The sequence below is a fragment of the Bos indicus genome, chromosome 10 (assembly GCF_029378745.1).
Source record: "Bos indicus isolate NIAB-ARS_2022 breed Sahiwal x Tharparkar chromosome 10, NIAB-ARS_B.indTharparkar_mat_pri_1.0, whole genome shotgun sequence".
Taxonomy (NCBI): domain Eukaryota; kingdom Metazoa; phylum Chordata; class Mammalia; order Artiodactyla; family Bovidae; genus Bos; species Bos indicus.
In genome coordinates this window covers 96,464,827-96,491,868 of record NC_091769.1, presented here as the reverse complement: position 1 = coordinate 96,491,868, position 27,042 = coordinate 96,464,827, and positions in this window count along the sequence as shown.

The following is a 27,042-nucleotide window of genomic DNA, read 5'->3' as shown; positions in this document are numbered from 1 at the left end:
CCTGCTACACCATCTAATATGGAAGTTTGTGTGGTCTGCATACGTGGCCTGTTGACAGAAGATCTACTAATGCTGAACATATGCGCAAGCTAAAACCCAACAACACCAGTCTTAAGTAGATGCCCAACAGAAATGTGAACAGATGCTCACCAAGAAAATATACCAGCAGCACAAACCGCACACTTCCCAAGTACTCATCAATAGTAGATGAGATAAGCATATTTTGGTATATTTGTACAAAATGGAATAGTATACAACACAAAGAATAAACTACACATAGTAATTCAGAAACTGTCACAAATATGATGTTGAACAGATAAGACCAGAGCGAAAGAAAGTAGATACTGTAAAATTGTGTGTGTGCGTATCTGTAATTACCCTCCTACACTGGAAAGGCTCTAAATTCAGTGTGTGCATTGCTTTCAATTATGATAAAATCTTTAGGTAAATTTAGTGTGTGACTAAATATTAGAATTCTTCAACTTTTCAGGCATTTCCAATTAAGGGCAACTTTATGATTCCTTACCAAACTTTTAACTTTATATGGAATTCCAAACAAAATGATATAGAATATTTCATTATCATTATCCAATCACAGATACTATGCCATGAGTTATATATAACATGTTTGCTTAAACTGAGGTCAGCTACAGGCCAGAGGGTCTGGCATGAGCCATTTTATTCCCCTGAAACCTTCACATTTCAGAGGCTGTGAATCAAGCTTTTCTTCCCATGCATGCTGGTAGAACTAAACCCTAGGATCACGACAACTGTGTTTGGCAGCTTTGGTATGAAGTATGTCCTAAACCTACCAGAAGTCACACCTCCAGAGACTTCCATGTTACCCTGCAATAAAAGGGTGAAGCTTGAGTAACTCAGATCAGATCAGTATATAATATCAAGAGACGAGGCATTTTTAAGGGTCTGTGTGAGGCCTTCTCTTGAAAGCATTGTAAAGTCATTTTGAGAGGCTCACCCCTATGAGAAAGTGGAACATTGAAGCCCCTGTGGGAATCTCATAGTACCTGAAGGCTATTGAGTCTATTACTGTGAGAAATAGAATTGTACAAAAATATTGCTTATATAGACAGAGTCCTAGATGACATTTATATGCCTTCTAAAATAATGATTCAAAACCTTTACAGCAAAATCACCATCTTGCCTTGCTATTTCTGCCTTTAAGAATAAAGTATTATTGGGGCTTTTTTTTTATTTAAACAAAGACATGATTAGTAATGCTAATCACCAAGGACATCATACTTACTCCATCCCCCATACTTCCAGCCCCAACTCCCAACAAATGCGTGGGATTGACTGCTATATTAAAATAGATAACCGACAAAGACCTACTATAGAGGACAAGGAACTCTGTTCAATATTCTATAACAACCTAAATAGGAAAAAAATTTGAAAAATAATCAATACATGTAGATATAAAATAAAATTTTAAAATGCATGAGTTTAAAAATATTAATGAATGGCAAGAATAAGAACCTGAGAGGGTTTATGTATTTATCAATTGCCAAGTAAATGGTATTCTTTTAATGGATTAACAGTTTCTTTTATTAAGAAATAGGTCCAAACGCAGTAAATAGATTATGTGCCTTCATGTGTAACTGGATGTCATATTCACAATACTCTCCGTATTTTTTAATACCATTATCAACCATTAAAATAAAGTAATACACCCTGTATTCCCTATGACTGATATTCCTCGACAACTTTGATACCATTAACAAATATGGTAGCTCTCTTGTGTACCTTAAATACACATTTTGGTACTTTAGAGCAAAAGCTAATTAAAACGTTCTTCAAAAATGTTCCCCTTTAACAGCCTGCCAAAAATAAAAACACACAAAAACCCCTCTAGTCCAGAACCTGCTACGCTGAATACAACTCACAGATTTCTTTTGAGCTTTCTCAACCACTCCGCCCTTCTTTCAACCTGGCCACTTACCAGAAACCCTGAGACCTTCAAGTCAAGCTTTCTCACGCTGTGTCATATTCAATTCTCAATCTGCTAAATGTCAGCCACAGCCCTAAACTCTCACAAACAGTGTCGTGTCTTGATTAATCATTTGTTCATTTGAAAGCAAAGTGCTGTACTTCCTAGTGGAGCAAACAGAAATAATCAGATGGCTTGCATATTGTTTTGCCTAATTTGGCCCAGGGTCAATGGATGTAAACAAAGCAGAAGCTCAGAGTTGGAGAGAAAAACACTCAGGCTTCCGTCTACATCCAGCCTGTGTATAGCTCACAGAGCAGTACAAACTCTAAAGTGTTTATAAAAGAAATTCAGGTAAAACAAAGATGGGGACTCATTCTCAAAGTGTTTTAAGCAATATTATAATTGTTTCAAATCAGACGCTTGTAGTGCTTCTGAATTATTGGTGTCCAAAAGGACAAATGAGTATTTGACTTTAGTTCTTAAGGAGAAATTGGGCTTCCTTGGTGGCTCAGCAGTAAAGAATCCGCCTGCAATGCAAGAGCTGCAGTAGACACAGGCCCCATGGACTGTAGCCCACGAGACCCCTCTGTCCATAGGATTTCCCAGGCAAGAATACTGGAGGGGGTTGCCATGTCCTCCTCCAGGAGGTTTCTCTGACACGTGGATTGAACACAGGTCTCCTGCATTGCAGGCACAGTCTTTACCAACTGAGCCACCAGGGAAACCATTAACTACTCTACTATCAATTGGAGAAGGAAATGGCAACCCACTCCAGTTTTCTTGTCTGGAGAATCCCATGGACAAAGGAGCCCGGCAGGCTACCACCATCAATAACAACTGATTCAAGAAGTGAGCTCAAGAAACAGTCAGAGCTTGAGACTTTTACACGGAAGAAATACAGACACTGAGGAAAAAAGAAAGGTTTTCTCCATTGCATCATTATGCCTAAGCTTGCAAGCAGCCATATTCCATACCGCTGGGGAGATTTAATCTGCAGACAGAGAAAATGAGGGAAAAATACAGACAAGTAGAAACAAGAGCAGAGCAGAAGCCCTGTTCAGACTCATCTGTTCCATAAATGCAAAAATCTCTGAAAAGTAGTCTTTCCAAGTGGCTGAAAACATTAGTGATGACAAATTTTACTTCCAGAGGCAGCACATTATATTTTTTACAGCTCATATTTTCTTCCATATAATCAAATAAAAACTACTTCCCTTTAAATTCTATCCTGGTCAGATCTCCAGAACCATGGGATGAGGCTATTTCATCTATTGCATGACAGCCTTTTATATACTTAAAGATACCCTGCATTTCCCTGGGCCTTGTTTTCCCCAAGTTCCCAAGTGGCTCAGTAGTACAGAATTCACCTGCCAATGCACGAGATGCGGGTTCGATCCTTGGGTCAGGAAGATCCCCAGGATAAGGAAATAGCAACCCACTCATGGACAGAGGAGCTAGGCAGGCTACAGTCCACGTGTCACAAAGGAGTGGAAAATGACTTAGAGACTAAACTACAACAACAAGCATTTTTGCGCAGCTCCACTGAAAGAGACAAAGCTGGTTGGGACTGAATATAAGTAGGGTCGAGTAGGACACATATTTTGTTCCTAAAGAGGATTCTCTGCCAGGACAAGGGTAATAACTAAGTAGACAGGATATTAGTTGCAGTCTGAGTATAGACGGGAAATATAACAAAAAAAGTAGCACATGTAAAACAGAGGAAGAATGGAGGTAAAATGATGTGAAATGGCCTCAAAAGTGATATTATTTTTATTTCTAATAAAATAGGTGAGATAAAATAATTGAGCAAATTTTTAAAATTTCAACAAAGCTCTTTGAGTGCCTAATAGTTGCTACAGAAGTTCATGAGAAAATCTTATTCAGTACCAAATTGAACATGGAAAAATGAAACAAATTTGAAAATTAGTGGCTGCTAGGGATTTTTAAGTTAATTGGCAGAAAATTCAGCTTGTTCTAAAACCAGGTTGCAGATAAGACATGAGCTTAAATTGAGAATATCAGAATATGAAAATCAGCTGAAATAAGAACATTTCACTCCTACTGGTAATTTAGATAAAAGCAGAGCATGATTTGTTGAGGGAGCAAGTTTCCTCTGCCTGACACTTTCTCCAACTCCAATGTCACATCGATTCTGAATGGCCAGGATAAGTCTTGGATCTTTCAGAGTTATAATAGTGGTTTTAAAATATCTAATATGAATTTGCAGTGTAGGCTTTCAGAAAATCAGTTTATTCCAATAATTGCACATGTATTTAAGATTAAAAGAGATTATTTTAAAATAGAAATTCTCTTAAACTATTTGAGACAATCATTTAGCCTTATAAATGAAAGTCTTTTGTATGGTTAAGCTCAAATGAACTTTATTTAGTCTGTTTTTTAGCTTTTTGCTTGGAGTGTAGTAGATGGTATTTCCATACAACCCCAGCGGATAGCATAATTTTTTTGTTCCTTTGATTTGTGAATTCGCACATTTCAAGGACTTAAGTTCTCTAGACTGCACTCCAGGAGTGCATCTCTGGCCTCATTTACACTGTAAACTCCAACAGTCATTGGCTTGGTGGAGAATGTACTGCAGGGCATGGATAAAGAGCAGACAGGTTCCAGGGCCAAGGTTTGAAGTCAGAAAAAGCTCTAGATTCAATTCTAAAGTCTCTAATTCACAAAGACCTCTGAGTCTCTTTCTTATCCATTAAACCAAAATCATAGTTTATCAACAGCAAAGAGAATTTTATTAAAAAAAAATGGGCAGAAGCTGTGAATAGACATTTTTCCAAGGAAGACATACAGATGACCAACACACACATAAAAAGATGCTTATCATCACTAATCATCAGAGAAATGCAAGCCAAAACCATATGAGATATCATTGCTCATCTGTCAGAATGGCTATCATTAAAAGAGCAAGAAGTAAGTGCTATCAAGGATGTGGAAAAAAAGGGATCCCTCAGACACTGTTCGTGGGAAAGTAAATTGGTGCAGCCACAATGGAAAACAGAATGGAGGTTCCTCAAAAAGTGGAAGCTAGGACCCCTATACGATCCAGTAAGACTACCCTGAATATTTATCTGAACAAAACAAAAGCACTAATTAGAAAAGATATGAATTCTTATGTTCATCGCAGCATTGTTTATAATAGGCAAGATATGGAACCAACTTAAAGTACCCGTCAGCAGATGCATTGGTAAAGAAGGTGTGATACACACACACACACACACACACACACACACACGCATACACAGTGCAATATTACTAAGCCATAAAAGGAACCCTGCCATTTGCAACAGCATGGGTGGGCCTTAAGGACATTATACAAAGTAAAATAAATCATCACGCAGAGGTGTAAGCCATGTAAGCAAGGAGAAACAACAACTACGGAAATGGGGATACACCAAGTGGAATGTAGTATCTATGACTGACCATAATTCTAATATATCATCATCAGGATACTGCTTTGCTCAAGAAACAGTTTAAAAATACCTTTTGCCAGGCACTGTGGTTGTCCCTGGAAATTTGTAGCTCAGCAGTATTAAGCAGGTGTATATAGTTTTTCATTTAGTAATTCTGCTAGAACTCATCCCTTGGAATTGTCAGTAAAACCAATTCTTAGAGACAAAAATTAGTAATAATATGAATTGCTTCCTCTTGAAGAGGCTATGGTTTAGGAGCAGATGGGCAGACAATTTCAGATGTATGTGCTAATCGCATTGTTAGATCTATTTATAAGGCAGGAAGTGCTCTCGTCTTAGACTGGGTGAGGGAAACGACCATCCATGAATGGTCATTTTTTTAAGGAAGTAATGCAGAGGTTAGCTTAACAATAAGCACAGGAACTATCCAGGGAAGACCATCCTGGGGGCAAGAAAAATGCTGAAGAAAGGCACTGTGGCAGGTGCCATAAGCCCTTTGGCAGCGCTTAAACTGGCAGTTTGAGAGACACATTCTTTCAAAGTTTGACATTACATGAAATTCTCATGCTTTACCATCTTTCCAGGACAAACAAAAACTAGAAAGCATTGTCAGCATTCAAGATCATTCACAACTTAGAAAACACAGTAGCAATTTCACAAAAATTACCACAAAGGATGTCCGCTGTTATGCAATACTTTTATGGGCTGTCTAGCAATAAAAACAAAACAGAAATAATATTTATGGTTAATATCGGGAAAATATAAAAGTATTTGTATTTGATAAGAATGTCTTGTATTTAATAAGAATTTCTTTCTGAGAAATTCAAGAGAATCAATCTATTGGAACTAAGATGTAAATTCAATTTTATCTATGTAAGTAACAAAGGTACAAAACTTGATAGATGTCTTATATAATCAACAATCAGTTAGTCAACACATGCGGGGAAAAATTTCCACTCACAACAGAAGCCGCAACAAAAATGCTTGCAAGTCATTTAATAGAAACTCTTCGGAACTGAGCTAATCTGAATATATTTGCTGAGACATGTGGAAGAAGAAGATTTTAAAATGATGAGAAATACCAAGTCCACAGATGGGAACTTGAACATGATAAGCCAATTCCTCTTTTTTTAGATTTTATGCAAATCTATTGTAGTAAAATGTTATAATGTGAATTCTTTGAAACCTGATAATATAAAGTTGTCATTAGAAAAACAATTGCTGAAAGTTACGGAGAAACTTTGCTAAGTATAACAACTAGTATTTATTCAATCATACTATTTATAATCATTTATATATATATATATATATATATATATATCGAAACTACAACATTTAAAGCATTTCAGTATTGGAACCACCCCCCCCTACTGCCAAATCTACAAGTTAAATATTCACAAAATAAACAACCATATGAACTTACTATGTAACAAACCAGGAAGCAGATTCAGTGGGAAAGCAGAACATTGTTCAAAAGTAACACTCTAACTCCTTTAATTACAAGCTCTGCAAATATATTACAGAGAAAATGATATTAATGAAACCAATGCAACTAAAACAAGATAAGTAGACATTTATTCAATTTAAGGATGAGGTATGGTTTGAACAAAACCATAAGAACCAAGCAAATGATTTCTATAAACTATCTCATACATACATTTAAGATTGTTGTGCTTTAGAAAGAATGATAAATGCATTTAGAAGTCATATATGGAAAATTTTGTAGCAAAAGAAACAAAGATTTAATAGCCTTAACATGCTTGGAGAGATTTAATAACTGAACATAAAAGCTTGAGAAAAAGAAAAGAATCAAGGTCTCATAGATTATGAAGCACAAATGTCCAAGAGGGGCTTTAATAGATGGCTAGCCTGAGTGATTAGAGAAACACAGTAATTAAGTTGAGGCCTCCATTTATTTTGCTGATGAAATTGAAATATCTAATAACTGGTAGATATTATTTCTAAAGAACATATGCATTGTAAGTGTGATGATAAATGCACTTATACAATTTAATGAAATGCAAGTGCAGGAAGCATGAACGTGTGGAAAATGATTTGTTAATATATATCAAGAGATGTAAAAAGTTCATTAGCACGTGTCACATAGCTAGTGGGAAGCTGCTCTACAGCACAGAGAGCTCAAATAAGTGCTCTGTGATGACCCAGAAGGGCAGGAGGAGGGAGAGTGGTTCAGGAGGGAGGGGTATATATATACATATAGCTGATTCACTTTGCTGTACAGCAGAAACTAACCCAACAGCATAAAGCAATTATACACATTTTTTTTAATATGCAAAAAATTCAAAGTTTGAGACTGAGTGATATTCTTCCTAGACTTCTTTATTAAGGAAATAAAAACAGAAATAGGTATGCAAAAAAAAAGTCTTCAGTACTTTATTTTTTAAATTAGCTTTTGATTTTAGAAAAGTTTTTGATTTAGAGAACAATTGCAAAGATCCTACAGAGTTTTCATACACCTCATCCACTACCCCTATTGTTAACCTCTTAAATTAATATCGTACCTTTGTCAGAGTGAATGAACCAATATTGACACAGTACTGTTAATTAAACTCTACACTCTGCAAATTTTCTTCAGTTCAGTCACTTAGCCGTGTCTGACTCTTTGCAACCCTATGGATCGCAACATGCCAGGCCTCCCTGTCCATCACCAACTCCCAGAGCTTATTCAAACCCATGTCCATTGAGTCAGTGATATCATCCAACCTTTTCATCCTCTGTCACTCCCTTCTCCTCCCGCCCTCAATCTTCCCCAGCATCAGGGTCTTTTCAAATAAGTCAGCTCTTTGCATCAGGTGGCCAAAGTATTGGAGTTTCAGCTTCAACATAAGTCCTTCCAAAGTACCTTCAGGACTGATTTCCTTTAGGATGGACAAATTTTCTTAGCTTTTATCTAATGTCCTTTTTCTGTTCCAGGATCCAAGCCATGATACCACATCACATTTAGTTGACCTGTCTGCTTAGGCTTCTCTTGGTTCTGATAATTTTTTAGACTTGCCCTGTTTTTGTGTGACCTGGATAGATTTTTTTTTCCATTTGTTTGTTTTTAAATTATTATTACTTGGGGCTGTGGTGGGTCTTTGTTGCAGTGTGTGGGCTTTCTCTCCTTATGGCAAGCAGGGGCTTCTTATTCTTCGTGAGGGCTGCTCAATTGCAGTGGTTTCTCTTGTTGTAGGACATGGACTCTAGGCGTGGGCTCAGTAGTTGTAGTGCTTCGGCTTAGCTGCTCTGCAGCAAGTGGGATCCTCCTGGACCAGGGATTGAAACTATGTCCCCTGGATTGGCAGGCTGAACCAGCAGAGGAGTCCTGACCTGGATAGTTTTGAGAAGGACTGGTCAGATGCTTTGTAGAAAGAAGCTCCACTGCATGTGTGTCATGGTTTTTACAAAACCATCATTATTATGAGCTGTGGTTTTTCCAGTAGTTAAGTACAGATGTGAGAGCTGGACCACAGAGAAGACTGAGCACTGAAGAACTGATGTTTTTGAATTGTGGTGCTGGAGAAGACTTGAGAGTCCCTTGAGCTGCAAGGAGATCAAACCAATCAATCCTAGAGAAAATCAACCCTGAGTATTCATTGGAAGGGCTGATGCTAAAGCTCCAATACTTTGGCCAACTGATGTGAAGAGCTGATATTTTGGAAAAGATGCTGATGCTGGGAAAGACTGAAGGCAGGAAGAGAAGGGGACAACAGAGGATGAGGCAATTGGATGGCATCACCAACTCAATGGACATGAGTTTGAGCAAACACTGGGAGATGGTGAAGGACAGGGAAGGACAGGGAAGCCTAGTGTGCTGCAGTCACAAACAGTCGGATGTGACTTAGTGACTGAACAATAATGAGTTTAACAGTTTGGGGAGGAAGACCACAGAGGTGAAGTGTCATTTTCATCACATATCAAGTTTAGATACTGTGCCTCATTGCTATTGATGTCCCCCTTGGTCTCTTGGCTGAGGAGGGGTTTGTCATCTTTCTACAGTTTTTACACATTTTACTTCTTTAATTTACTGTACTCTGGAAGGAAATCACTCTGTGCAGTCCACACTCAAGGAGTGGGGAATTTTGTTTTTTGGAAAAAAAAAAAAGTCACCTTAGCTCTAGAAATATAACACTGGTTAATTCTGATATTTATGTAAAGGGAGTCATTACATAAGCATTTAAAAATACCATTAATTTTTTTTTCTATTATCAAAAAATACTCATGAGAGAATCAGTGAAAGAAGCCTGCAAAATAATATGAAAGTACATAAATATGCAGTAGTTCCCTCCGCCTCTGTAGTTTGCATGGTTTCAATTTCCCAGTCAATTTTGGTCCCAAAGTATTAAAAGGAAATTCAGAAATAAAGCCAAAGTTCCGACTCGCACGTCATTGTAAGGAGCTGATAACTTCTCTCACTGTCCTCCTCTGTCTGGCCTGTGACGTGAACCATCTCTCTGTCCAGAGAATACTACCTGCCGGTCACTCAGGAGCCCTCTTGGTTACTAGGTCTTCTCTTGCAGTATCACAGTCCTTGCGTTCTAGTCACCTTCTTTTAGTTAACAATGGCCCCAAAGTTCAAGACTAGTGAGGCTAGCAATTGGAATACACCAAGGAGACATCATAAAGTGCTTCCTTTAAGTGAAAAGGTTAAAGTTCTCAATTTAATAAGGAAAAATAATATGCTGTGGTTGCTAAGATCTATGGTAAGAATGTGCGTGTGTGTGTGCTCAGTCACATCCGACTCTGCGACCCCATGGACTGTAGCCCACCAGGCTCCTCTCTCCATGGGATTCTCCAGGCAAGAATATTGCAGTGGATTGCCATTCCCTTCTCCAGGGCATCTTCCCGACACAGGGACGGAAGCCAGGTCTCCTGCATTGCGGACAGATTCTTTCCTCTGAGTCACCAGGGAAGCCCCAACCTTTCTCACAGGTATGTATATATAGGAAAAAGTATATGATGTACGGAATTCGATACCATCTTTGTTTTCAGGTATCTACTGTGTGTCTTGGAATATATCCTCTATGGATAAGTGGAGACATTCATATAATAAAACATTGTAAAAAAAATTAGTGTTTATAAGGTCAGCTTAAACATGCTTCCTTTTATGTTTCTGAGTTTCCAAATTCTCAAGTTCTTACTGCTTTTTAAATCAGAAATGTAATTTTCAAAAGCTAAATGAAAGCATTTTTCCCATGAAACAGATATGTTTACCAGTTGGCCTGGGTGTGTTTATGTTGGCTGAACAATATATTCACTCCTGTAGACAGGACCAGAATCCACAGAGTATAGTTTTCTCTGTTTCCTCTGTTCATTCTGAATAACTCATCCCCAGATGCTCAAACACCCAGATTCACATTCACACAAAAATACACATTCTTGGTTTGGGTTTGTTAATACCATACACATACAGCACTAATGTTCATTGTTATCAGTGTTCATTGGCCAATGTCCTCATTGACTACCCTTTTACAGACTTACATTAAATGCAGGCTCTTGCCCACTTAAAATATTTTTATTGGTTTCTGCCAAGATTAGCATAGTGTTAAGTTTAAGGTCACCCTCTTTCTATCAAAAACTGTTATTAAACTTTTTTACTTTAAGCACATTGTCAATCAACAGACTGTTCTAAAAAATAATGCAGAGACATCTCAACTACCTTTTATCCAGTTTCCCCCAAGAGTAACATCTTATAGGAGTGTAGTACAGCATCATAGCCAGCACTCCAGCTTTCATACAATCCTCTGATCTTACTCAGATTTCATCTGTTTTACTTCTTGTCATTTGTATGTATTTAGTTCTATGCCTTGTTTTATCACATGTATAGGTTCATGAATCTGCCACCATCATCAAATACAAAATAGCTCTCTCAACAAAAGGGTCCCCCTTGCTAACCTTTTATTACCACACCCCTCTCCTGTCTGACCCCTGTGCCCCTTCTCTAATTCCTGGAAACCATTAATCCTTTCATTTCTATAACTTGTCATTTCAAGAACGTTACATAGATAGATTCATATCATATGTGACCTTTTGAGATTGGCTTCCTCCCAATTAGCATATAATTCCCTTGAGTCATTCAAGTTATAGCGTGTATCAATATTCCCTGACTTTTTATTGCTGGGTAGCATTTCACAGCATAGTATGCACAATTGCTTGTTTAAATACTCACCCACTGAAAGACAGGTAGGGTGACTCTTTGCTAGTTTGGACCATTATGAATAATGCTACTCTAAGCATTTCATGCAGGTTCTGGTGTGAACATACTTCTGTCTTTCATGGGGACAAATGCCTATGAAGGCTGAGTTGCATGTTTAGTTTTGAAGGATTTACCAAACTGTTTTCTTTAATTGAGCCTATTCTTTCCACATAGCCCATTAGGAAAAACACAGAAAAATAATGGCATGTCTAAAATGCTTCCTACAAATTGTCAGAATTGTCAGAATAGATATAAATAAAAAATCTTTAATACAAATTTTATTGATGTATAGTATGCAACCTGGAATGTGCATGATCATGAAGTGTAGCTTAATGGTTTTCCACAAGCTAAACACATGTGTTATCAGAACACAGGGCAAAGAGCAGATGGATACCTCGATCTTGGAAGGAGCTCAGTCTTCTACCCGTAACCCACGCCCCCAGGGTAACCACAGTCCAGATCTCTAACTACACCAGGCTCCGGTCTACTATCAAAATTTACATGCAGGGTTTCAAACTGTATGCATTTTTACATCTAGTTCCTTTTGTTGAATCTCGTGTTTCTGAGATTAATCAGTGACTTGGCATATATGCATTTTTACATCTAGTTCCTTTTGTTGAATCTCGTGTTTCTGAGATTAATCAGTGATTTGGCATATGCGGCATATAACAAAGCTCATCCATTCTCATTTCTGTGTAGTCCTCCATCGTACGAGTTTACCACCAGCTAGTTACCCATTTTACTTCCAGTTATGTTTCAGTTGATCCCAGTATTTAGCACTTATGAACAGAACTGGTGTGTGTCAGTCTCCTATGTATCTCTTGATGAGCATATAGAAGCATTTCTTTTGAGTGTAAACTGTGAGAATAGCTGGCTCAGGTGATATGCATATACTCAGGTTCAGCAGATTTAAAAAGGGGAAAAATTTCAGGAAAAAAAAGCCAAAGGTATCCTTGGGGATCTGTCAGATATGGAGGTTCTTAATTTGAGATGTCTCCTAAACAATTTACCAAATGGTTTTCTAAAGTGACTGTGCTACCAAATGGATGGACTGAACTTTTGGGAGGGCAGGCTGCAGAGTGACTGGAAGGACAGTGTATGTTGATGAAATTTTAAAATAGCCCTAGAGTGACTTTTTTCAGATTATTTTATATCAAAGAGAAATAAACTTAATTTGTATAAGCCACACAAAAAAAATGCACAGACATCACTTTGATGACAAAGGTCTATGTAGTCAAAGGTATGGTTTTTCCAGTAGTCAGGTACAGATGTGAGAGTTGGACCATAAAGAAGGTTGAACACTGAAGAGCTGATGCTTTTGAACCATGGTGCTGGAAAAGACACTTGAAAGTCCCTTGGACTGCAAGGAGATCAAACCAGTCAACCCTAAAGGAAATCAACCCTTAATATTCATTGGAAGGACTGATGCTGAAGCTGAAACTCCAATATTTTGGCCACCTGGTGTGAAGAACTGACTCATTGGAAAAGACCCTGATGCTGGGAAAGATTGAAGGCAGGAGGAGAAGGGAACGGCAGAGGATGAGAAGGTTGGATGGCATCACCGACTCAATGGACATGAGTTTGACCAAACTCAGGGAGATAGTGAAGGACAGGGAAGCCTGGTGTCCTGCAGTCCATGAGGTTGCAAAAAATCAGACACAATTGAACAGCAATAATAACTACTTATAGTTTAGTATCTTGTCATTTAGAGAACAGGCTCTTTGAGAGTAAATATATTCTCCTACCCTATCTCTCCCTTTTCTCAATATAGTTAATAACCAATTAAAATGGTTAAATTAATTGACATCTAGCTATGTTAAAATGAAATTGGTCATCTAAATTTTAAATGATTTAGCAGGCCAATGGCAAGCAAAGTCTTGTAACACATAATGTAGTCAAGTAAGCTTCATATATATGTTCTGAAATTACAGACACATTGAATTCCAAAATAATAAGTGGATCTACAATTTATCTTGCAATATTATTTATAATTTACTGAATTCAATATATTTGGACCAAATTAAAAAAAAAAAAAACTCTGATCACAAGTGAAGTGAAATATATTACTTGAGAGAAATGCAAATTAAAAGTAATAAGTTATATGCTGAGTTAGTTTCAGATGAGATTTGAAAAATAGATGGTCAATTAATGAGATAGAAACTATCTGGCAATAATTATTCTCAATCAATCATAAGGTTTACAAGGGAAGGATTTTTACCTCTGGAAAGGAGGAGATTTTGTTTAATTTATATTTGTTTAGAGGGTACCTACTACGTATATCAGAGTGTTTTAGATGCTTTTATTCGAATCAACAAATGGAAGAAGGAATAAGTCATCTAAAACTATAAGAAACTCAAAGAAAACCATGGACAATAATGCGTTCCAAAATTTCTAGCACCATTTATATAAAATGGCCTTAGTCTGAGATCTTTACAGCTTCCTATTAGGTGTGTAGGATGGTGCCATATAAAACTGTACACTAAATAACCTCTGCAGCTGGTGATTACAGCCATGAGATTAAACGACACTTGCTCCTTGGAAGAAAAGCTATGAGCAACCTTAAGACAGCATATTAAAAAGCAGAGACATTACTTTGCCAACAAAGGTCCGTCTCGTCAAAGCAACGGTTTTTCCAGTAGTCATGTATGGATGTGAGAGCAGACCATAAAGAAAGCTGAGCACCACAGAATTGAAGCTTTTGAACTGTGGTGTTGGAGAAGACTCTTGAGAATCCTTTGGAGTGCAAGGAGATCCAACCAGTCCATCCTAAAGGAAATCAATCCTGAAGGTACTTTGGAAGGACTGATGTTGAAGCTGAAACTCCAATACTTTGGCCACCTGATGCGAAGAGCTGACTCGTTGGAAAAGACCTTGATGCTGAGAAAGATTGAAGGCAGGAAGAGAAGGGGCTGACAGAAGATAAGATGGTTGGATGGCATCACCGACTCGATGGACATGGGTTTGAGTAAGCTCTGGGAGTTGGTGATAGACAGGGAAGCCTGGCGTGCTGCAGTCCATGGGGTCGCAAAGAGTAGGACATGAGTAAGTAACTCTTATGTGTGTCTATATATATATATATATATCTATATATATATATATATATATAAGAGTTACACATATACATGAAGTAGTGAAAATCTGCTTGGATGAAATAGAGCAAAACACTCCGGACACTAATCAAGCCAATTTACCAGGAAACGGCTTTTCTCCCAAGGTCAAACAGCAGATGGAGAATGCCCTGGAAAGCCCCCTCTTTAAGTGACTGTGATTCTTTCCAGTGTTGTCCCCAGTCCTGCTTTATTACGTCCCTCCTAGGAAGACACCCACGAGCCAGTCATCCCATGTCTTCATTACTTCCCGTCCCTAGTACATTTCACTTCTCAGCCAGCCTGAGAAGCAGGAACCAATCTAGAACTGATCCCAGCTTCCTCTAGGCTCCCCTCACATTGCTTCAGTGGGTACCAAACCATAGACTAGGGCCTTGCCTCCTTTCATTTGTCAAGAGCATCCTGCGGTTCCTCTGGTATGCCGGCTCTTGATTTCTTGAAATCAAAAAGATAGATTTTGTAAGAGTACAGACTTGCTCCCAGTCTTTAGTAATTTAGATATTAACAATAATGTGAACTTATACATATATTTAGAGATGTATGCATGTACCTGTCTCCTTAGTTACCTATTATCTAACTAGGTAAAACAAAAAGCTCTGGAGGGTACATACCATATTTAAGCAGGTGTGTGAACAGAAGAGGCTTGGAGAGAGTTTTCATTGATTACTTAAAATTTTATTATTATAGGGTTTACAAATGATGTGTATTAGTGTTTTCTTTCTTTTTTTTTTTTTTTAAGGAGGAGAAATTAGTGAATAAAAAGCTAATTCACTTCAGTCAGCTTTCTGTCTCTGTACAAACATACCCAAGCACACACTCACATATTCACACACTACTTCGTAGTAAAATGAACATCTTGAATTTAGACTATAGAAGCCATAGATTTGGAGAAGGAAATGGCAACCCACTCCAGTGTTCTTGCCTGGAGAATCCCAGGGATGGGGGAGCCTGGTGGGCTGCCTTCTATGGGATTGAACAGAGTCGGACATGAATGAAGCAACTTAGCAGCAGCAGCAGCAGCAGCAGCAGCAGCCATAGATTATTATAAACAGCTATTCCTTTAACTGTTTTCAAAAATCAAAATCTGTAATTTTAATCTGAAATGTATTTTTCTTAAAGAAAAACTATTAAAATAAGCAATAAAATATATACAAATAATTATTACCTGTAACTTTACTGCTTTTTTATTTATATATGTTGCTTATATATTACATAATAGACTTTTATTACTTAATGACCATCTATACCTATATCTGTATATAACAATTGTGTGCTTAAAAAGTTTTGAACTGAGACTCAGTGTAGAGTTTTACTGGCTCAGGTCTTAGTTAAATTTATCTCAAGGTGTGAGTCTTCCATATATATCTGGCAAGGAGCATGTGGATTAGAAAGAGAACCAAGAGTGGTAATGGGCCATAGTCAACCTTAATTACTTGCCATTGCTGTTCTCTCTCCTCTAAAAGGAAACACAGATGGAAAAGTAATTAATGCATAAACTAATTAGTCATCTCATTTGCCAATTGAACATGATAAATAAAACAGATTGCAGGAAATACTTAGCAGGTTGAAGTAAGGTGAGACCCGTAGGGTGAGATAAAGAGATACTTACGGTTGCACTGGCAATAAACCATAACAGCAATTATGCATTTTCTTACATTTTGCTTTAGCAGGGAGGCAATAGAACAAAAACACAAATTATGTCAGTTTTTTTGGTTTGTTTTTGTTGCTTTGGATAAAAATATGACCGAGGACATCACATACTATGTTAATAAGTGTTTTGGCAACAAATCAGATTCAGTGTCATAATTATTACACATAAATCCAAATTTGAAAAAAATCTATCCACCATCCAATCTACCATTATAAAACAGCCTCTGTCTTTTTATAGTGCGGCAAATACATTTGCAACATAATAGTCAAAGTATAGTTTTTGCAATTGTGACTTCTCTTTAGAATCATTTAGTCTGAATTTATTTTGTTCAGAAAGAATATATCATTATATTACATATTTATATTAAAACATTGCATGACTGTTTGAGCACAAGGTGATGTACTACTCTTGTGAGTGGGTTTTCCATATACTTCACTAAAAGTTGTAGAAACTGATAAAATCAAAATGTGTGATAAATATCTGTTCTTAAATCACCTTTCTTTCCATGTTGTTTGCAAACAGTTGAGCTACTGGGTTCTTTATATTTAAGTGAGAAAAGTTTGGAAGCATGTGGGGGAAAAAGTCAAGACAGTGGACAACTGAGAGATGCCACTTCCCGTGAAGGCAAGTAAATGAGTGGTGGGTACAGAGAGGATTTTGGACAGTTTGCAGTTTACCTTCCACCTCACTTCTCATTTTAGGCATTCCTAGGAACACCAAGCCAGTTACCTGAGTATTGCATACTGAAGTTGGTGCTGTAACATGCTAACTTATGACAATGGATGTGAAAGATTTTTAAATTTCAAAATATCATACAAATATGAGATGTAAATATCACGTACCTACCTGGATTTTGAACATAACGGTATATTGTTGTTATCTATTTTCTCAGTAGTCAGTAATGCTGAACAAGATTGATCTTCAGTTTTCTTCTAGAGAGCTATTATGCAAGGAGTCCATTATGTTGTCTGGGAGAATGCAGTTTGATGGATTCCAACTGCATACCTCAGAGACTAGAGACCAGATTTCCTGTGAAATGCAGAGACAAAAAATTGGACCTTTGATTGAAGCCCCACAATTCTCAGCTTTGCTTAAAACAGAGCAGTCCTGCAGCCATCTTTATTCATAATAGATTCTTCTTATCCCTGAACAAAAGATTTTATAGTTTAAAAAGTTCCTACAAGTATATTTATGGAACATATATTCTGTATAGTTTACAGCCTTTTTTTTTGTCTGATTATAGTACAGCCTAATTATAAAAAGAAATCGAGCTATAATTTTGTTTTCTATGTACAGTAAAATCCTCCTTAACCCCAAAATTAAAAATAATCACTCTTATTCTTCCAGAGCTTTCATGTGGATATGTGCTTATGTGAAAAAGATTTCACTCTGTATAATGTAGAACATAGGGTGCAGATATTGACACATCCACTTAGTCTATTTCATCCATTTTTATGAACCTACAATTTCTAATTTCTAAATTTTCTTTCTTTGCAGCTATTTCATATGCATTTAATATCTCATCACACACAGAGTTTGCACACTATAGTCTTCCATTTCACATACTACTTGATCATTAAAAGATATATTGTTGATAATATTAGGAAACAAGAAAGCAGGGACATCCCTCGTGGTCCAGTGGTCAAGAATCTGCCTTGCAATGTAAGGGACCTGTAGATCCTTGGTCAGGATGCTTGAATCCTACATGCCAAGGAGCAGCTAAACCCCCACCTCACAGAGAAAGATCTCAGATTACATAGTGAAGATCCTGTGTGTCCCAATAAGACCAGGCACAGCCAAACAAACAAATATTGGGGAAAAAAAGACAAGAAAGCAGTGCTTGTGGATTATCTAATTTGGATAAAAGGAAATATTCATGCATAGAAATTGACGTAATTAGAACCATTAACCAGAGTGTTTTGACAAATAAGAGAAATCTATATGCCTAAGGCATTTTATATTTTCAGAAAGGCTTCACACGTACAGTCTACAAAGTTACCCTTTGTGATTTGAAGGGTCACTGTTACTGTAGCCATTTGACAAATAAGGAAACTGAGTTCATGGAAAAGGTGGAAGTGGCATGGATTGAATCCTCCCTCAGATGTTTAAATTCCTTCCTTGAATGGCTGACATTATACTGGTGTAATCACTGAAATATATCTGATAGCAAAGTTAACTGATATTCCATTTTGAGACTGAAGAGTGATAATAAACACCCGGACATTATAATTTTAAAGTTTCACATATAATCAAAGTCAAGTTTTTTTTTTTTTTCAAAATTATATTGTAACAGCAGGAAGAGTATGCAGCATATTTAGGGTGTGCAGTTCAAAGCGCTACTTCACTTAACTCTAGCAGTCATAACACAACTCATTAAGACATAGGTGTTAGGCTCTTAGAAATGGGCCAGTGAATATGCTAATCACTCATATGCATTATGTGTTTTAATCTTTACAACCACTGTATCAGAGTTTGTGTTATCTTCTCTACTTTACAGATGAGAAAACTGAAGACTGGAAGGTTATACTTTGTCCCTTGTCCCTCAGTTAACAAAGAAGTGCCTGTCACATTCTAGACTCGTGGAATAAACCACTATTTTATGCTGCTTCTCAGTAGTAAAAGGCTGCAAATTACTGACATATTTAAATCAATGAAAGAGCCCTCTATCTAGATCCTAAGGAAAATCCTAGAATGAGGGTCTAGCATAGCAGTGTGTTATTTTTCATTAGAGCAAAAAGAAGATAAAGAAACAAACAAGACTTAATGATGACAAAAACAAATATTTTATTAATTGGGTCACAGAATTTTATTAATTTTTACTTTGTGCTAAGCACCTCAGTGGGGTTTCCAGGTGGCTCAGTGGTAAAGAATCTATCTGCCTGCAATGCAGGAGACTTGGGTTCGATCCCTGGGTAAGGAAGATCCTCTGCAGAAGAAAATGGCAACCCACTCCAGAATTCTTGCCTGGAAAATCCCATGGACAGAGGAACCTAGCAGGCTACATGGGGTCACAAAAGAGTTGGACATAGCTTAGGGACAAAACAACAATAAGCACCGTAGTAATGCAAATATCGCTCAAAGTTCAGTCCTCAAAGAGCTAAGGTCTTATACATGATACTGAAGTTCTAGCAGCTGACTGAATACCTCTGTTCTCTTCAATGTGCGGATATCCCGCTTGAACACATTTGCAAGCTCTCGGACTACTGGCAATATTTCAGGGCTTTGTGGAGATTTTTCTGTTTGTCATGAGCTGTGTTGTATCAGACAACAGGGTACATGGGCTGGAATAATTACATTATTTCTATTATTTTGTAGTGAAAACCTCCTTTTGAATCTGTCTTTTCATTTTTATTTCTATCAACCCCATTCCATTTCCATCATCTTCTTTACATCTTCTCTGCATTCTACTGATAGAAAGTTGACCCAGAGACAGGCAAGTTTAGCCTTACATGAAACTTCTCATTTAATAGAGGTCAGAGAAAAGCCAGACATTTTTCTCTTCATTTTTCATGAGTGGACTGCAGGACTTTCTGGGGAATATTTCTTGAAATGCCAAACCAGATGTTGTAAAATGTCTTCTACCCAGTGCTAAAACCTTTTCTCCTAAAACCTCTTAAAATTTAATAGCAGAAATATATCATATTAGCACCCAGACTGCTACATTAAAGTAACATTACTGTTCTTGAGTTACACCCTCCATGATCCAGTAAATTCTGAGAAGTTTCCATTCTTGCTTTGAGCATCAACATTCAGTATTTAGTGTTTATGAAGGTGGACATCCAGCACAGGAAATAATTTATATTCACCAATAGGCACTGACAAGTTGGGCCCAACGAGGTCATATATTATAGATTTCAACAATTGTCAGAAATATTTATTGAGAACCCATTGTGTGTAGATCAGTGAAGTTCATGCTCTGTGGGGGCACACAAAATAAAATAGATGGCGAGGACCTTTACCCTCAACCAACTTGAAAAGTTCTCAGAAAGGATCCGTAAATCAAGCTGAAGATTATACTAGATGACTGTTACATTTTCTTCAACTCTAAACTTCCATGAGCCTTTTATTGTGTCTTCCTTTTATATATTTTAATGTAATTCCACTTGACCAAAAAAAAAAAAAAAAAGACTCGAGATGGCTTGTCACAAGGACTCATTTATTTAGTCTAGAAGACTTAAAAGTAATTGAGTAATTACCATAGGAAGCTGAGACAAGTTGGTTACTTAAATGGAGCATTAAATTATGCTTACTTTTATTTATGGGAGTGATTCCTGAAAGGCTTAACATTCAACAGTGGGGCAGAAAGAAGAAAAAGAAATAAAGCAGGCTTTCTGAGACTTTTCCATCTAAGACTAACTGGATTGTTGCTTTGAGAAAGGGAGTTCAGAGATTCACGGGATTCCATGCAACCTGATTCCCACTTAAATCAGGAAAAAAAAAAAAAAGTTGAAGTAGAAAAAGTCGGAACATGGTGGTGTACATCCATCTATGAGTCTAGAACTTCCTGAGCTGTGGAGCACCTGATTGAAAAGTGGGAGGCAGGCTAGAACAGGCTTCAAGTTGTATGTGCCTGAAAAGCACACTGTTTTATCTCAAGGATTTGTTATAGATTGATATGCTAATCAAGATTTATAAAGATGTGTTTTTAAGTCCTTGTAAGATGTTGGTAAAACAAACATTCTCCATATCAAGAACCATTGTTAAGATTGTTTCTGGAGGGCTGGCATTGAAGGGATAGATGTGGATCCTGGTGGTGGAGCTAGGGGGCAGAGCCCATCTGTGGCCACCCCTTGCCGCACCATCTCCATTTCAATCACCTGTCAGATAAAGAGAAGTGTTTCAGGTCTTCAGAGAAGACTCTTTCTTGGCGTGGAATTCTATGAGCCATTTATAGATTGGCAATAATTTAAGGCACTTTGAGGGACATACTAGAAAATATCTTCAACAGGGACTTTGCAGAAGATACAAATGCGTTTTTCACATGGTTGCAGTTTTTAATGAGCTTTGAAAAGTTTTAACGGTAGAATAGCAAATTGTAGTTCTGGTAAATAATATCTACGTGTTCCTTTAAGTCTGAAAGAAAGTTAAAGGAATAAGTTCTTAGAAACTCCAATAATATCCCCATTGAAGTATTTATTGGGTGACTTTCTTGTTTTAAATTAGAGGGAGGAGAAAGGAAAACACTGACATAGTTTGCGTGGTGCTAGACGGGCCAGGTGGGCACGGCGTTTTCCAATCCACCTTCTCCCTGGATCTTGTTTTATCAATGCACCAATCTTAGAGGGGAGGCTCACTCTTTTTGTCTTTCAGATGCAAAGCTATAGGTTCAGAGAGCTTAAGTGATGTGCCCTAGATCAGATTGTACCTGAATAATATCTACGTCAGGGTGACCTCAAAACCACAAGACTTTAAAATCCAGGTACTTTCTTCTGCAAACTGGCTCATCTTGATGACAAAATGCTTTCTGTTTTTGGATCTCCTATGACGGCTACCTTTCAATATAATATTGATTATATTTAGTCCCTGATTATAGGTTGTAAGTCCTTTTGAGAATAAAATGAGTATAATTATCATGATCCTTTCTCCTACAATTTCTGCTCCAGCATATATATATATTGTAATATAGCCACTGTTCACATGGGGAATCCTTCCTCTGTACTAATTTAAGAAAGTACAGATGTGATTTTTCTGAGGGAAACTTGTGGACATTTATTTGTTTAAAACAATTTTAGACAGAGGAATTGTAGAGTAACAGTTATAAATCAACGTGTCAACCAGTTTAAATGCAAAGTAGTTGGAATTAGTCACTTCAATGCTGAAGGAAGGGCTTCATGAAATAAATACACTACATGCCAGTTTTGAATAAGTAGATGAAAATGGATTGCTGGTGGATATGGGAATTAAATCTGATGACTTCAGATTCAGCCCTGAAATTATGGAAGGACTGATTCACGTTTTCAAAGAAAGAAGAGATCATTTACAAAGCTCACCTTGACAATCAGGAGATTTCAGACTACCAGGAACAATGATGACGACAATAGTTGCAATTTACTGAATACTCCCCTGTGTCAGACACTATGGGCTGCTCTTTGCTAATCAACTTTTACTGATGCCGCAACACAACCCCAAAAGGTTGATTTTTTTTTAATTATCATTTTACAAGCAAAAATATTAAGATTAGAGTCTACAGGGTTTTTTTTTTTTTTTCCATCTAGGGTTCTATAATTAATAAATGCTATAGGCAGGCTTTAAAGCTAGGTCTGTTTGACTTCAATATCCAAGCTTTTACCCTGGAAAGCAATGTTGAGTTATGAATAAGAATGCTGGCTCTGTTTCACTGTCTGGATCTGAATTTCTACACTGTTACAACTTATGTGACTTTCCAGCTTCCCAAAGTCTCCGTTTTCTCATTTTGTAAATTGGGGGTGTTGCAAAGGTTAAAATGAATTAATGCGCATAATGTGGCTTCCCCAGTGGCTCAGCAGGTTAAGAATTCACCTGTAATGCAAGAGACAGAAGGGAGATGGTTAGATCGCTGTGTCACATGGATCCGGTGGAGAAGGGAATGGAACGCACTTCAGTCTTCTTGCCTGGAAAATCCCATGGATAGAGGAGCCTGGCAGGGCTACAGTCCAAAGGGCAGCAAACAGTCAAACAAGCCTGAGCGTGTGCATACACACACATGAATGTGCCTCTTAACACAATGTAAGTGATCGATAAATATGACTTAAAGTGATGATGATGTTAGTTATGAAATTGGAGATGATGAATTTCTAAGCTGGTATATTAATGTTTATATCTATAGTAACTTGCACAAAGTTTGGACTACTTTTTATTCCTTTTGCATAGAAAAGAACTAAGCAAACAGGGCTAAATGAAGAGCATGCTCAATAGATGTTTGCTAACTGAGAACTGAGAAGGTATAAAAAAGTTATGAGTCTTATTTGCATTTTATTCCCATTTCGGTAGAAAATCATGCCCATAACTTGGGAACCTGCACATAAACTCATTTTAGGTAGAAGTCCTATGAATCATCTTATTGAGGCTTCGAAGGGAACATTTCCAGATGTTGTAAGATTCAGTTCAGTTCAGTTCAGTTGCTCAGTTGTGTCCGACTCTGTGACCCCATGGACTGCAGCATGCTGGGATTCCCTGACCATCACCAACTCTAGGAGCTTGCTCAAACCCGTGTCCAACGAGTAGGTGATGCCATTCAGCCATCTCATCTTGTCATCCCCTTCTCATCCTGCCCTCAATCTTTCCCAGCATCAGGGTCTTTTCAAATGAGTCAGCTCTTTGCATCAGGTGGCCAAAATATTGGAGCTTCAGCTTCAGCATCAGTCCTCCAATGGACACTCAGGACTAATCTCCTTTAGGATGCACTGGTTGGATCTCCTTGCAGTCCAAGGGACTCTCAAGAGTTTTCTCCAACACCACAGTTCAAAAACTTTAATTCTTCAGTGCCCAGCTTTCTTTATGGTCCAGCTCTCACATCCATACATGACCACTGGAAAAATCACAGCTTTGACTAGACAGACCTTTGTTGGCAAAGTAATGTCTCTGTTTTTTAATATGTTGTCTTGCTTGGTAATAGCTTTTCATCCAAGGAGCAACCATCTTTTAATTTCATGGCTGCAGTCACCATCTGCAGTGATTTTGAAACCCAAAAAATAAAAGTCTGTCACTGTTTCCATTGTTTCCCCATCTATTTGCTATGAAGTGATGGGACTGGACGACATTATCTTAGCTTTCTGAATGTTGAGTTTTAAACCAACTTTTTCTCTCTCTTCTTTCAGTTTCATGAAGAGGGTCTTTAGTTCCTCTTTACTTTCTGCCATAAGGGTGGTGTCCTCTGTGTATCTGAGGTTATTGATATTTCTCCTGGCAATGTTGATTCCAATTTTTACTTCATCTAGCCAGCATCTCACATGATGTACTCTGAATATGCATATATGTTAAATAAGCAGGATTGGAACCAATTATTACAGTAACTGACCTTGGCTAGGAGCATAGATAGTTATTAAATTTCTACAAGAAAAAAATGGGAAAGTGTTTTATTGGATTTTATACAGAAATCTTCCTTCAGATATTTAGTAGGACAATGGAGAGTTGAGGGAGATGAGATACAGAACAGAGAAGAATTATTTACTAAACCCTTAGAGAAAGTTTTTTGTCAGATCTGTTTGAGAGAATTTTGCTTATATTCCTTCTTGAGCATTGTTCATAATGTTTCTAATCCTTACTTAACTTAATTAAAACCACCAGCTTCATAATTCTCCTCAGGAGAACTTGAATTTTGTTTTGAGAATAAAAACAATTAAAAAAAAAGTTTAGGGTAAAGACAAAGCATTTTCACCAGGTAAACTACATATTTGGGATGTAAGACTCCCTCTTCTCAGTGCTGACGGGACCTTGAAAGGATTCCATGGACTGACCCTTGACTAACTGTAGTGCTCACAGGGGAATGCTTATAAAGCAGATAACAAATGGCTACTTGCTGGGAATAAGGACAGTTTTCCAGTGTGTGTGTTGCTCTCAGTGTCACGTCTCGTTTCCCTGAAGATTTCTCCAGATGTCTCACCGCTCTGTAAACTGACTTAATGCCAATCTTCATGGACAGACCTATCTTTCTCCTGTTCCCCCCATCCCATCATGAGCTTTCTGTCTATCTCAGTTCCCTCCCTCGCAGCACCATCATTCTCCCTTCCTTCCTCTGTTTGAATAGTAAACACCATGAAGCCTTATTTTGCTCAAGGTGCCATGGAGTGTGTGGGGTAAGCAAACATGAGTGTCCATGGTCCTGTTCTTCATGGCCATGTTGACTGGCCAGCAAGACAGAGGATGAAGCAAGCAGGAAGAAGGTAAGGGTCAGGGTACAGTCCCTCAGAGAAGTTATTCTAGAGGCAAACGGTGTCTCAGGGAGAGGAAAGAGACAAGATCAGTCAGGAAGGCAAGACAGCTTACTATAAGAATGTGCATTTTTGTGCAAAACACAGCAAAAATTTTCTACCACTTCACATTCTTTTTTTATATTTTCATCTCCCCCCCGCTGCCCCAGGCTCACGGAGTGACCAAAATTGTATTAAAATATGATTGCAGCATGTTCTTCTCTTTTTGACATCTGTGCTCATGCATCTGACCCCTCCATGACACTTGACACAGATAATCACTACCTTCACCTATAAAGACGTTTACCACTGACTTCCAGGACGTCATGTTCTTGCCATCTGATTTTACTTTTTCTCAATCTCTTTTGCTGGATCCTCCTCATCTGTCTTGTATTTTGCATTTTTAAAAGTCCAGAACTTACTCTTCAGACCCCTTTTCTGTCTATTTTCTACAGTTTCTAACCCATCTTGGTGACATTACCCAGTTCAAGACCAAAGATACTCTGACATGAGTCCAGACTTCTTATCTGAAGTCTTGGACTCCTGATTTGTTTTTCTCCTAATACCTAATACTTTCTAACACCATAGAAGAATTATTTTGTTTATTTTCATTTTTTTTTCTCCTTAAATGTAGGCTCTACAGGAATATTGCTCTGTTACTACTTCACTTTTTAGACCTTGGAATAATGCCTGTTTAGAACAGGGCCTTAAAAATGTTTTGTTTTGTTTGGGGACTGCATAAGGAGAGTCAGAATTCTTCAAGACACACAGATAGTCCAGCCTAGTTTGATGACCAGGAAATGTATAAAATCAACCACAATACAAAGGTAATTGGTGTAATTCTTATTCATAGCTGCCACTGAGTCCATGATAAAATAAAAGTCAAGAACTTTCTTTTTTAGATTTTTTTTTGTCAGTTCAGTTCAGTTCAATAACTCAGTCATGTCCAACTCTTTGCAACCCCATGAATTGCAGCACACCAGGCCTCCCTGTCCATCACCAACTCCCAGATTTCACTCAAACTCACATCCATCGAGTCAGTGATGCCATCCAGCCATCTCATCCTCTGTCGTCCCCTTCTCCTCCTGCCCTCAATCCCTCCCAGCATCAGAGTCTTTTCCAATGAGTCAACCCTTCACATGAGGTGGCCAAAGTGTTGGAGTTTCAGCTTCAGCATCATTCCTTCCAAAGAACACCCAGGACCAATCTCTTTTAGAATGGACTGGTTGGATCTCCTTGCAGTCCAAGGGACTCTCAAGACTCTTCTCCAACACCACAGTTCAAAAGCATCAATTCTTCGGTGCTCAGCCTTCTTCACAGTCCAACTCTCACATTCATACATGACTACTGAAAAAAACATAGCCTTGACTAGATGGACCTTTGTGGGCAAAGTAATGTCTCTGCTTTTGAATATGCTATCTAGGTTGGTCATAACTTTCCTTCCAGGGAGTAAGTGTCTTAATTTCATGGCTGCAGTAACCATCTGCAGTGATTTTGAGCCCCAAAAAATAAAACCTGACACTGTTTCCCCATCTATTTCCCATGAAGTGATGGGACCAGATGCCATGACCTTCATTTTCTGAATGTTGAGCTTTAAGCCAACTTTTTCACTCTCCACTTTCACTTTCATCAAGAGGCTTTTTAGTTCCTCTTCACTTTCTGCCATAAGGGTGGTGTCATCAAGTTTATTTTTTAACACGAAGTTATTCTGAGGGAAAAGCTCCCTGAACATTTACCAACAAAAAGTTGGTAAGAGTTGGTAAAAGTTCTTCTGCTATCTTGAAAATATTGGTCCTCCATTTCCTTTTTACGCATTATTTTCAT